This window comes from Mytilus galloprovincialis, chromosome 2, assembly GCF_965363235.1.
Source record: "Mytilus galloprovincialis chromosome 2, xbMytGall1.hap1.1, whole genome shotgun sequence".
Lineage (NCBI taxonomy): Eukaryota > Metazoa > Mollusca > Bivalvia > Mytilida > Mytilidae > Mytilus > Mytilus galloprovincialis.
Genome location: NC_134839.1, coordinates 85,364,963 through 85,378,108, shown reverse-complemented (window position 1 = coordinate 85,378,108; position 13,146 = coordinate 85,364,963). Strand labels below are relative to the sequence as shown.

Below are 13,146 nucleotides of genomic sequence, written 5' to 3'. Positions count from 1 at the left end.
AGTGGATGTTTTCTTTTTAATTTGTCTTTATAACTCAATGCATGGCATTGTGTGTGTATTCTCGGTACGATTTCCTTCACGGTCACATACCAGATCTTTCACGACCCTATCACAATACTTGACCACCGTAACATATATCTTGTCTCAATATTTTTTTTCTCGATAGACCCAATGACTGTTTACATGCATGAACATTATATATTAGATGAAGAATGCCTGAACGATAGCGACACTGCTAAGGGCACATAACGTGCAGAGGAGCAGAGTGGAAATAAAATTAGAATTAAGCAACTATATATGGAAGAGTTTAAAAGTATACCTGACTTTTTCATTTCTCTAAACGTCCTTGTTGTCAAATGCGTGAAAGTAAAACATATCAATACCAAACTTCTTAGTAATAAAAACAACTTCTTTTTGGTGCCCATTTCTGAAATATAAAAAGTAAATTAACTGAACTCCGAGGAAAATTCAAAACGGAAAGTCCCGAATCTAATGGCAAAACCAAAAGCTCAAACATATCAAACAAATGAGCAACAACTGTCATATTACTGACTTGGTAAATTATCTTTTCAAATGAAACAGAATTCTTCTCTTTACATTTGTTTCACAGTTAAAATGGCAACATGTGTATCAAATCTCATCAAATGTACACGACATCATGATCCCAATATTCCAGTCTACAAAATGTTGTAGTGCCTACGGCCGATTACATTTTGTACTTTGACGAATACTCAAATATTATGCTATTTTATTTTGTGAAGTGTAAGTATTGCAAACTATTGAAAACATTGTGAGGTTAACTACTCGGCTGTATATGTTATATAGTAGACACACGTTCTTTACATTAGAAAAAGGTTTACTGTTTAGTTTTGTTTTTGATTATACAAACCAGAGGCGTAAGGATCATACAAGGTTTATTGTGTGCAACAACTGAAGTCATATATAAATAATAAAAGCTTAATGTTTATGTTTTTTATGCATATCCTCAATGAAATATCAACACTATGATAGTGAAAATTGAGACATCATACATGTTTGTCACACCTTGATTTAGAACATTAAATGTTGTTCGGGTTAGAAAAACACTCACAAGACTAAGAAATCTAACATGCCTCTGGGAAGATCTGAAACCTTGGACCGGAAACAAGAAGCTCTCTTAGCACTTAAGATTATCTTAGTGACTAAAAGTGTAACAAAAGGTAATCTTATACCAATTTTAGAATGTTTGACAGTCCTTAAGTTAAGACATTTCACAACTGGAAAGCTAAAATCATTGCTTTACGTAGTAAAGTTTTGTTCTCAAACGACCAAGTATGTTGCTATCGATGCATTTTGAATGACAGAAATGGCATCTTTTCTCACAATAACGCGTTCGCCCCCTACCCGAAAAAATTCTGCCATGGGTCCGCTGGGGCTGAGTTTCGGGCGTACACTTATAAAAGGCCTTGCTACGACAATGCCTGCATCTACTAAAGTTAGAAATTCCCGAATAATAGACTGCAATTGATAATATGTATCTATATATATGGTACTAGCTTAAAGTGATGTTGGAATAGGTAAATACTAGGGTTTCCTTTATTTTAGAGAATTGAGGAATACGTATGTTTTCATTAAGATTTTTTCTAGGCTTTGTCAAGGTCTGTATTCAATTCTTTAGAAAATGGATACTTCGTCGAAGGTTTCAATTCGTGGTTTACCTCCTACTATAAAATGCACACCAACATTGATATCCCACGAATAATTCTGAATACACACTATTTTTAGTTATTGAGAGCTACACTTCTACTGTTTAATTTCAATGGATATCAATCTGGATTTTCCATTTCTGTTAAGCTCCAAAATACTGCCTATTTTAAGAGCAATATAACATGCACGGAAGTAAGTTAATTGATATACATATATTTCGAAATCCATATATGATTACGTTTATAACAATGCAAACATAAGTCTTATGCTATCAAACTTATATTAATATTATTTAATATTATCAAATTTGTATTGAAATTCCTGAGAAAATCTTTTTTTAAGGGAACAGTCATTATTTATCAACTGAGGTGGTCGGTGCATTTTAGGGGGGTCATTACCAAAAATATCACACAGCTGGGGGGGTTGTCATCAAAATAATTATTTTAATGGGGGGTCACACAATGAAAGTTTTTATGTCTGTCAAGTACATAAATTAATGACGACATTGAAGTAAGCGTGCAATCTCTTAGATGATTTCTGTCATTTTTAAATCTTTGATACTGTACAGCACCAGCAGGATGACCAATCTCTCAAGGGTAGTATATATAATCACTTATTTGTTATGGTTCATTATCCATAGGATGTGAAAATTTACCACCTGACGAAATTCTTAAGATTAACAAGTTAACTGTATAAAACATGAAAAGTTTCTGGACATGCAGTGGGGCATGTGTATTTCAACTTTCTAAAGTGTTCAAATCATTTTAATGATATTTCTTAGGATAGATGGAGAACTGTAAAGGTGTGTACATTCTAAAATCATTTGTAAATAGGTATAATTAATTTGTTAAATTATAACAAAGTTATCGATTAAAAAAAGAATATTTAATGTTTCAATTAAGGGCCTTTAGTTGTGTTGGGCAGCATGGCATACACACACACAAAACAATACACTTGGGGATTTTGTAAAACATTTCCACATTGAAATGAAATTGAATGTTCTTATAATTATCAACCTAAATATATATAGATATAAGCTTCAAAATAAAGCATGTTTATATTTGAAACAGGAAGGACCAGAACCATAAGTTGCACTTCCTTGAACTGTATGATTAGAAATTAAAATCCACGAAACACTTATAAAACTTTAAAATTTTAATAAAAATTAAATGAATTGAAACATTTATTCATTCTGTATACGAATGTTCAAGTTAAATTACAATTTATGTTTTTTTATTTAATGCCTGTTTTGTCCATTTTTCTTCTTGCATGTCAGATAGATATTCATATTCCAGAAAAAAATAAAAAAAATCGATGTGATATTTCATGTATTTAGGGTTTTCTCAAAGCAGAATAAAACTGAAAAATATCATGAACCAAAATCAATTCCATCAGCTTCAAAACGAAGAACATGGGACAGTGGCGGATCCAGGTGGAGGGTTCCGGGGATTGGAACCCCCCTTTTTTTTGGACGGATCAATGCATTTGAATGGGGACATATAGTTGGAACCCCCCTTTTGTCCTGGGTTGGGAACCCCCCTTTTTAAAATTGCTGGATCTGCCCCTGTGGGAGGTCATGATGAACATCAAGGCAATATAATATTCACCTTACAGTTTATGTGCTTAATTTATCCAATAAAAATATTTGAAAATATTTAGAGAATATCACTTACTAATGACTGACAAAAAAAAAACTATCTTTATCAAATTAATTAGTCCAAGCTACTTACATGAAATAATAGAACTATATAAAAGTAGAATGTATAAATCAGTACAAAATCAAAGACAATGACTGCAATCAAGGGAAATCCCTGTCTGCCATACTCTGTAACAGATAGTGTCAATGTCCACATACTTCTCATATAGCTACTTAGCCAAATGTTAATTAATAGGGATTTTTTTTAGTGGGGGTCATACTTATAAAACATCATTCTAAGGGGGGGGGTCATTATGTGGTTCATGAAAATTATGGGGGGGTTGCCAACAAAACTTTTTGATGTGAAAATTTGAACCGACCCCCTCAGTTGATAAATAATGACCATTCCCTAATGTTATAGTATGATTTATGTTATTATATCAAGTGTATGTGGCGCCTCCTAACTTCAACATATGTTTGTAGTAGGTGAATAGTGGGTAATAATGTTAAAGTTAACGTCGGTTCAAGAATACAGAATTGTAATTACAAATGTCATGCAGGTGGAGCTGTTCTTAAAATGAATTTTCCTTTTTTGGATAGTTAAAATCAGAGATTTATGTCAGTTTTATAATAGTCGATTTATTAAAGGGATTAAACAGGTACCATGCACAGATTAGGGAATGCATATTTTTCCGGAGCACATCATTTAAATCCTGAACTCTGTGATATGGTATATAATACTACTTCTACTATTAGGAAATATCATGGTTGCCATTACGATTTGGTTGACCATTAAGAAATATTTATTCCACAGATGTTTCTAGACATGCTCCTTTTGTCTTACATTTCCTATAGTTTAAAATTAAATGTGCAAATTTTGAGATTAGTTTTTTTCTACTTTGCCAAAAAAGGGGAGATAACTCATGTGGTAAAGAAGATAACTCAGATAATGTTAATTTATAATAGAAAGTGTTGTGAATTTACCTATTTTAATATGCAGCAAGATAACAAGTTTGGTGACCCCATTTTTTCTTTTTCTTATCTGAAAGCATGTTATAAGAGCTATCTTCTCCCATTTTATCTTAAAACTCTATGGTGTAGTTTTCTTTTTATCAAACAAAATCAAATCCATGCACAATCTATACAAAATCTTAACAATTTTGCACAACCTGTAGCGTCACGGAAAAAAGTCCGGTGACCCATACTTTTTATTATATTTTTGAAAAAAGCATAATAAAAACTTCATCTTGACAAATTATCAAAAAAATCTATGGATTTTAATTAAGACGCCCGAGCCACCTTAGTTAAGATAAATCATTAGCCGTATATGTACTGCCTTGTTCTCCATTTAAAAAAAAAATCTGCCACAGATTTTGGAACAATACAAGTCCACCATAGATAAGAAATTACAAAACTTGACATAGATTAGGATTTAAAAAAAACTGCAACAGATTTGGGATATTTACCATACTAAGAATGGGATCTGCCATATATCTGGAACCCACCAAAGATTTGAGTCCTACATATATACAAGCAAACATATTCAAAAGTATAACCTCTTACTCGTAAAGGAACTGGCAAAGTCCTATTCACATCTAAATAAGAAATAAAAACTGGCAAATAATAAATGAGTGTAAAAGGAAATACCGAGGAGACTTATATGTCTAACTGAACAGATGACATGATTTTAGTGCAATAGCTCCGAGTCATCATTTATACAGAATTGATATACAAGTCAATATAGATTATGTATGTGTCAAATCCCATTTCCTTTTGCTTAGCTGCACACATCAAAATGGGAAGACTATCAAACGTAATTTTATTTATTAATTGACACAGGTTCTAGCAAATTTTCTAGGTCAATCGAACTTTCTGAGATTTTCATGGGTTCCTTTAGGACAAAACGGTTAAATAACCAAAAAAAAAAAGACATTATCATATATTAAGATAAACAAGAGTGCACACGCTGAAATGTCTCGCTTTCTTTACTAATCATTGATATTATGTTGATAGTTCTAAATATAAAGCTTTACTGCAACTATCACATAAACTCAATATGATCCAAGAAAATGAGGTCGAGGTCATATAAACCCGACAAGAAATACATGTACACCTTACAATCATTCAATATACTAAATACAGTTTACCTATTTCTTATAGTTTCTAACAAGCAGACTTAACCAAGAAAACTAAATATTGACCAAAGAACCATGGAAATGAGGTCAAGGTCAGATGAACCATGCCAGGAAGACATGTACAGCTTACAATACGTACATACCACAAATATAGGTGACCTGTTGCTTACAGTTTAAGAAAAACAGACCAAAACACATTACATTAACTCTGAGCAATGAACCATAAAAATGAGGTCAAGGTCAAATAAAACCTGGAAGACTGACATGTACATCATCAAATATTTCCATACACCAAATATAGTTGATCTATTGCGTTGAGTATTAGAAAAAAAGACCAAAACTAAAAAACTTAACTTTGAGTAGTGAACTATTAAAATGAGGTCAAGGTCATATGACACCAGCCAGCTAGACAAGTAACCTCATAATCATTCCCTACACCAATAAGAAATATAGTAGACCTATTGCATACAGTATAAGAAAAACAGACCAAAACGCAACAACGTCACTATATCCACTGAACCATGAAAATGAGGTGAAGGTCCGATGACACCTGCCAGTTGATCATGTACACCTTACAGTCCTTCCATACACCGAATATACTAGACCTATTGCTTATAGTATCTGAGATATGGACTTGACCACAAAAACTAAACCTTGTTCACTGATCCATGGAATGAGGTCAAGGTCAAGTGAACACTCTCTGACGGGCATGAGAACCTTGCAAGATACACACATACTAAATATAGTTATCCTATTACTCATAGTAAGAGAAAAATTAACATTACAAAAACTTTTTTCAAGTAGTCGCTACCTTTTTTCAAGTAGTCACTGAACCATGAAAATGAGGTAAAGAACGATAGATATGTGACAGACGGAAACTTGGTATCATGAGGCTTCTATAAACAAGGTATGAAGTATCCAGGTCTTCCACCTTCTGAAATATAAAGCTTTTAAGTAGTTAGCCAACGTCGCCGCTATAGCCGCCGCCGGATCACTATCCCTATGTCGAGTTTTCTGCAACAAAAGTCATAGGCTCGACACAAAACCCCTAGACTTCAAATAGTAGTCAACTGTATAGTCCAGCCACTCTTTTCACAAAACGTATCTTACGATTAAAATTGATCGTAAGTTATACTGAAATGTTAATAATGACTTACGAATATTTTTACTCTAAAGCTTTTTTTTAAAAAAAGAGTCTCAGAACCTCAATCTAAACGTGACGAACTAGATCAGAATATGCTATGTATATTAGAAAGAGACACCAAAGTGATTGAACTCATTTGTTAAAAGTGTGATAGAATTGTATGCATAAATTTACCCATATTGAATATTCTATTAAGGGATGTTGGTGAAAATAAGATATCAAGATACAACAAATTGCATATAGTAGCATTTCTACAATTATGAAGACATTCTTCAAGCAATAAAATGAGCGGAATGTACTAAAATAATTACGGTCACGATACTGGGTCAATTAAAGAACCTTAGTGAGCGCGCTCATATACCCCACGTTCCCACATTGTCACTGGACAAATAAAATAACTGCAAGAAAAAAAATTGAATCATAATTTCCTGTTGATACGATACGCACATCTACATAGTATGTCCTTATTATCTACATAGTTTCATGAAATTCTGTGTGGTTTCAGAGGCGTTGCAATGACAAGAACAGGACTGAAGGACTGACGGACAGACGGACGGACGGATCAAAAACATTATACCCTCCGCAACTTTGTTGCGTGGGGTATAATTAAACTTATATGTAACTCTTAGTTGACATAGAAAAGAACACAGGTACTTGTCTCTGAAAAAAAATGTTCCCATATACTTTAATATAACACAAAAGGTATATAGGTTTTTTTTTCAGAGACAGGTGCTTGTGGAAAAGAAGTCAACTGTGACATTGTCATTAACATTCTACGGGATTAACTGATTAAATTTATTGCTTGCATATATTCCAGTGTCAATAATTTTATGCATACTCAGGAATAGAAAAAAAAACCCAATTATAACATAATACTGGGACTATTGTGATAGCCCCAGCATAAAAGTAAGGATCTAAACGTTATGTCGACTGGGACGAACGGCCATAAAGTTTGTCTGCCAATGGAAAATGAGGATATGTTTGATAGAGGTCGAACTTTTGACAAAAGAGTTGTTGCAAGGATTCTTTTTATGTAAAGAGGGTATGGAACTCACATAACATCGAGCCTTTGGATTCATCATCACAATTCCGCCGGACTTTGCTGCATAATCATACATCTCGCACAATCAAACGAATGCACGACAAGCAAGGCTTTTGCTGGTGGACGTGAAGGATCTATAGGGATGACCATAGTTTAATCAGAGACATTCCACCCAATTAACATGCAAGTGAAAGAGTTTCAATTAATAACTGCACCCTTCAATTGTGTTGGTCATTACAGATACCAAACTACATTTTATTGTCACAGTGCACTTACTAATATGACCAAACTAGCTAGCAAATTGACAAAACTAATGCATACTGGAGAATAACCCTTATTATCAGTTCATTTGTGAATATTGACATATACATTGGAAGTTTTTTTAATAAAAGAGGGACGAAAGATACCAGAGGGATAGTCAAACTCATAGATCGAAAATAAACTGACAACGCCATGACTAGAAATAAAAAGACAAAAAGACCAATAATAATATAGAAGACCAAACATAGAAAACTAAAGACTAAGCAACACGAACCCCATCAAAAACTGGGGGTGATCTCAGGTGAAGAAAGCCTCTGTGAACACAGTAACATCCTAATGTGTGCATTGATGCTAGAAAATAAATTATAACCTGAGTTCCAAAGTTTCAAAAAACAAATGAAACTTTGTAAATTGTTTTAATATTTTTTTTATTCATAAAGATATTTTAGTACAGGAAGTAATTATATTTTATGTATGTAGTTATTATTCTCATACCTTGTTGAATTTTTCAACAAGGTAAAGGGTATTTATCCAAAATATCAGTTAAAGCTGGAATTGAATTACAAAGATATATACCATCAGACAAAACATTGTACAAATACTTAGATTTGTTTATTGACATGACCCACTATAATGTTTCACAGTATTGTTTGTGATTTTCTGAAATATACTGGGAAGCATGTTTTCATATTAGCTGATTGGATACTTTGAGTCTGTATTCAATAAGGGGGAGCATTTTTGTTACAGTATATTTCTTGTATCTATGAAACTGTTAATAAGACAATAACAATCAAAACCAAGGAGTAAACAAAGACTCACAAAACCAAAGGACATTTACATCAACAGTTATAAATAATAATTAAGAAACAACACGAACTCCACAAAAAAACGGGAGTGAAATCAGGTGCTCCGGAAGGGTAAGCATTTCCTGCACCGTATACGGCACCCGTCGTGTTATTTCTTTGTTCAGTTCGGTAATGATGGAAGGTTATTATGACTGAGGAAGAATGTCAGATATGATTTCTGACACACTTTTGTCATAATGGCCAATCAGCTCATGATGGCGACCGTAAAATTTCTTGAGTGATGAACTTAATTTGATTGATTCATAGCCCTGTCTTAGCAACTTTTGAGAAAGCAGTATTCCTCGTTCAACAAAATCAACGTACTTTGAGCTAGCTCTAGAGTAACATATCAATTGAGACAAGTATACTCCATATGCTGGTGCCGCTGGGATGTTGCTACACAGAAATGGAAAGTTGACTCTAGGAAAATTAAAATCATCGCGTTTGTCATAAATTTTGGTATTCAACCTACCATTAGTAGTCATTTCGAGAAAAAGGTCTAAATATGAAGCAGATTTATCTGTGTCGGTAGTATCTTTAACTTCAAGTTCACTTGGATATATTAAATGTAAGTGATCACTGAATCTATTATTATTAAGAGACAATACATCATCAATATACCGAAAGGTGAAATTAAAAGACTGGGCTAATTTCTTTTCTCCTTTCTGTACAAGCCCTTGGTTAAATTCTGTTTCATAGGAATATAAAAACAAATCTGCAAGAAGAGGAGCGCAATTGGTACCCATTGGGATTCCAATAGTCTGTTGGAAGACCAAACCTCCAAATTCAACAAATATGTTGTCAATTAAAAAGTCCAGCATGGCAGTGTTATCCTCGTCGGTATATTTTTTCATTGACTCTGTATGATTTTTCACAAAGTAAGCTGAATTCCAGCCCAAAACTAGATATTTAAAACGTCTAGTGCCCTTTTTGTTAAAGAAACATAAGCTGACGAGTTCTTTCAGTCGAGCTTTAAGTTTAGTATGTGGAATAGTGGTATAAATACATAGTTCTGTACTTTTGCTGTACTGATTTTTGTTGTATGTTCTTTACCATTTGTTACCCACTGATAATTATCCAAAAAGAGTAGGGTTGAGATAAAAAAAAAAAAAAGAAGGTTAACCCACACACTACCAATGTTAAACAGTTTATATGACTGCCTGATTGTCTTATGTCACATCTTAATAGTTTTTGTTATTCCTAGAAATTTGTGTTGATGATTTATTAATAGTTGTCTATGTTACAGGTGCAATAACATCATTATGTTGCAATTGAGGGATAACTTGATGATTATGTTGAAAGGACCATGCAGACATATTTTCACTGTGTCCATCATTTTAAGGCTTGATTTCCTACCCTGATTTCCTTTTGTCGCTCTGGTATTATCTTTCGTTCCTTTTTAACAAAGACTGGAGGTTCCTGACTTGACATATGCGAAACATGCGGCGGGATTAAAGATGTTTTTATTTATATCTCAACTCTCCACTATACCTCTAGCTATTAAATGAGAAGTAAACAAACACACATTAAAATTTGGTTCAAATGAAGTCCCGAGTGCAATGTTAGAATAGCTTACAGTAGAATTTAATGACAAAATGACAACGATAAGCATAAATTAACAAAGGACTACTAGCAGTTACTGGCATGCCAGCCCCAGAAATCAACTGAACTGATTGAAAGATTATGTCTTCATCATACGACACCTGCTTGAAAAATCTAATCTCAGACTGAATCTGAATGATAACTGTAAAAACCTAAGTCTATGTATTAAGTAAAATATCGAAAAATTAAATACGCGGGTTATTCGGTGAGCACCACCTTTTTGGTGTTATTTATTCAGAGACAGAAAACAATATTAGTTGTTCTTAAAGCATGTTAAAGTGAAATACGGAAACTCTTCAAATTTTTCTCTGGATATTGTATCTTATCTTGATCATCATCATGCTTCTGTCCAAAGTTCATAAAATTCCATAAAGGTTTGATAAATTTATTGATGTATAGAAAACATTAAAAAAAAACTAGACTGAACCTACATGTAGACGCCGACGAAGGAACCTATAAAAGCTCAAAGGCTCGACAAAAATCATTTGAAAAGGGCTTCACTCATCAGATCGAAAAAAGGACTAAAGTAACTAACAAAAGCAAAAAAGACACCAAGTACAGACCTTAGAGTTCTCTCAAACTAGTTACAAGCTCATAACAACTGATAAAACAAAAATCATTTATATTGGACAAAAATGTCAATCAGTACAGACCAAGTAGATTTTGTGTAAAGATGTCATTAGATGTTAAAGACTTGACATGGTGCAATGCCAAAATATAGGTATCGACAGATTGTAGGACCGTGAATTTACGTGAATTTACATGAATATGTGTATAAAATACATACATGTATGTTGTATTAAGTTGAGTGGGTATTAGTTATATTGATAATCAAATCAATATTTCTACCGATAAAAACACTTTTTCAAAGATGTAATTGATTTGGTAACTTCTAGAATAAGTTTATTTAAGGGGGCTCGCGGGTATAAATCATTTTTTTTAATATAAGAAATTCGCTATATTTTTCTATAAATGTACTTTATCATATACTTAATAGAAAAATGAAATAATGGGGTCACCGTTCATTAAGTTCACAATCTGCCTCCGAACGAAGCATACAAATTTGTTAACGTCCTTTTTTTCTGTTGAAAGAGAAATAGAGGTTATATCGAAATAAAAAAAAAAGAACTTCATTACAGAAATCGCTTAAATTTTACAATTATTTAGTTTATGTACAGCTTATTTAAAAAACAATGATAAAAAATATAGGTCACCGATGAGTTAAAAAAGATATTCCAATTTTGATGCCAAAAAAATGGCATTTTTGCACCAAAGGGAGATAATTTTTCAATGATATTAACATTTTAAAAGTCATCTGGGGCCAAACCGAAACGATTTTTTTTTTGCACTATATCATAAAGTAATAACTAATAGAGTAATAAATAAAATTTGTAATGAAAAAATGAAAAAATCAAATGTTTAGTTTTTTGCTGAAATTTTTGTACCCGCGAGCCACCTTGAAGGATCTATAAGTTTATCAGGATCGTGTGTAAAATATTTTTGTCTTCAATACATATTTTCTTTTAAAGTTGACAACCATCTACGATTATATATAACCATGGCAAAATGAAGTTTTACCAATATGAACTTGAATAGGTTTATTATATAAATATAAATGTATACAATCAGTATGATCCCCAGTAACGAAATACAAGCCTATAGAAATATTTCCACCAACCTTTAGCAGTTATGAATTTGGCACTTAATGCAAGCGTAAGGGGGACATATAATCAGTATTCTCATTAGATTTAGTGCTAGACTTGCATGAATTTACCTTCTTAAGTGTATTTACTTGTTAAATTATTAATGGCCGAATTCGGAAATGCAAATAAAGTAAAATTTTTTTTGTAAATTCTTCGTATGGCTGCTAAATATTTAGGTGGTATATGGGAGTAATATTTCTTTGTAACTCTTGTTGTTGTCTTGCCTTTTTTATAGAACAAAGCTCGTCTTGAAAGGTTAACTCCTTTGGCGCCGATATGTTGGAGAAAATCAGCAGACTCCGTTTTTAAGTTTTCGAACATCCCTATATAATCGTAGTTGATCGTACACGGAGCACATACATTCCAATATGTTGCCCAGTGAAAATTGTGGTTGTTAGTCAAAGTTATATATTTTAGAAATTCCAAGAAAGTAACATTGTCTCCTCTTTTCTTCTCACGCTTTGTAGCATTGGGTCTAAATTTTGATATAATTTGGGTACCATAAGTTTTATGGAATTGATTATTGTTCACGAATTTACTTCTGTATGCTGATAATATATTCGTTCAAACGGGTTGCGAACAAAAACTACTTTTGTATAATTTTTTAATCGAAAATCGATTTCATTCTTGTTGTAATGTTGCAATGTTTTATAATGTTTATTCATTCTATGATACATGGAATGATTGGTTAGTTTTTGTAATCTTTTGTCTGTAAAAGTTCCCGATAATAAAAAATCCTTCTCCATTATGTAGAAGATACTTTTGGAATCAAGCACATCAATAAACGATACTAATCGCTCACAATGATACTACCTAAGACGTGCTTAGGTAAAGTATGTACCGATCTTCGTTTTTTTCTCGAATATTTCACATTTTCTTTGCACATGGTAAAATCTTTTTCTGATTTCCACTTTAAACTTATCGAAGTCCAATGTTGAATTATAGCAGTACTGAAAGGAAAGTTACGTGTCAGTTGGGGTAAGATTCCTAAAGATATTTTTAAACCTAACAAATCTTTCAAAATAATTATTATCTTATAGGGTGCATAAAATATTGCTCACATTGAAGACGACACTACACAACCACAAGATT

At 32.7% G+C, this 13,146-nt stretch overlaps 1 pseudogene; it reads right to left on the bottom strand.

Moving 5' to 3' along the window:
• Positions 1 to 12,129: 12,129 nt before the first annotated feature.
• LOC143062566 (carbohydrate sulfotransferase 11-like) lies at positions 12,130 to 12,719 on the bottom strand (annotated as a pseudogene).
• Positions 12,720 to 13,146: the final 427 nt, after the last annotated feature.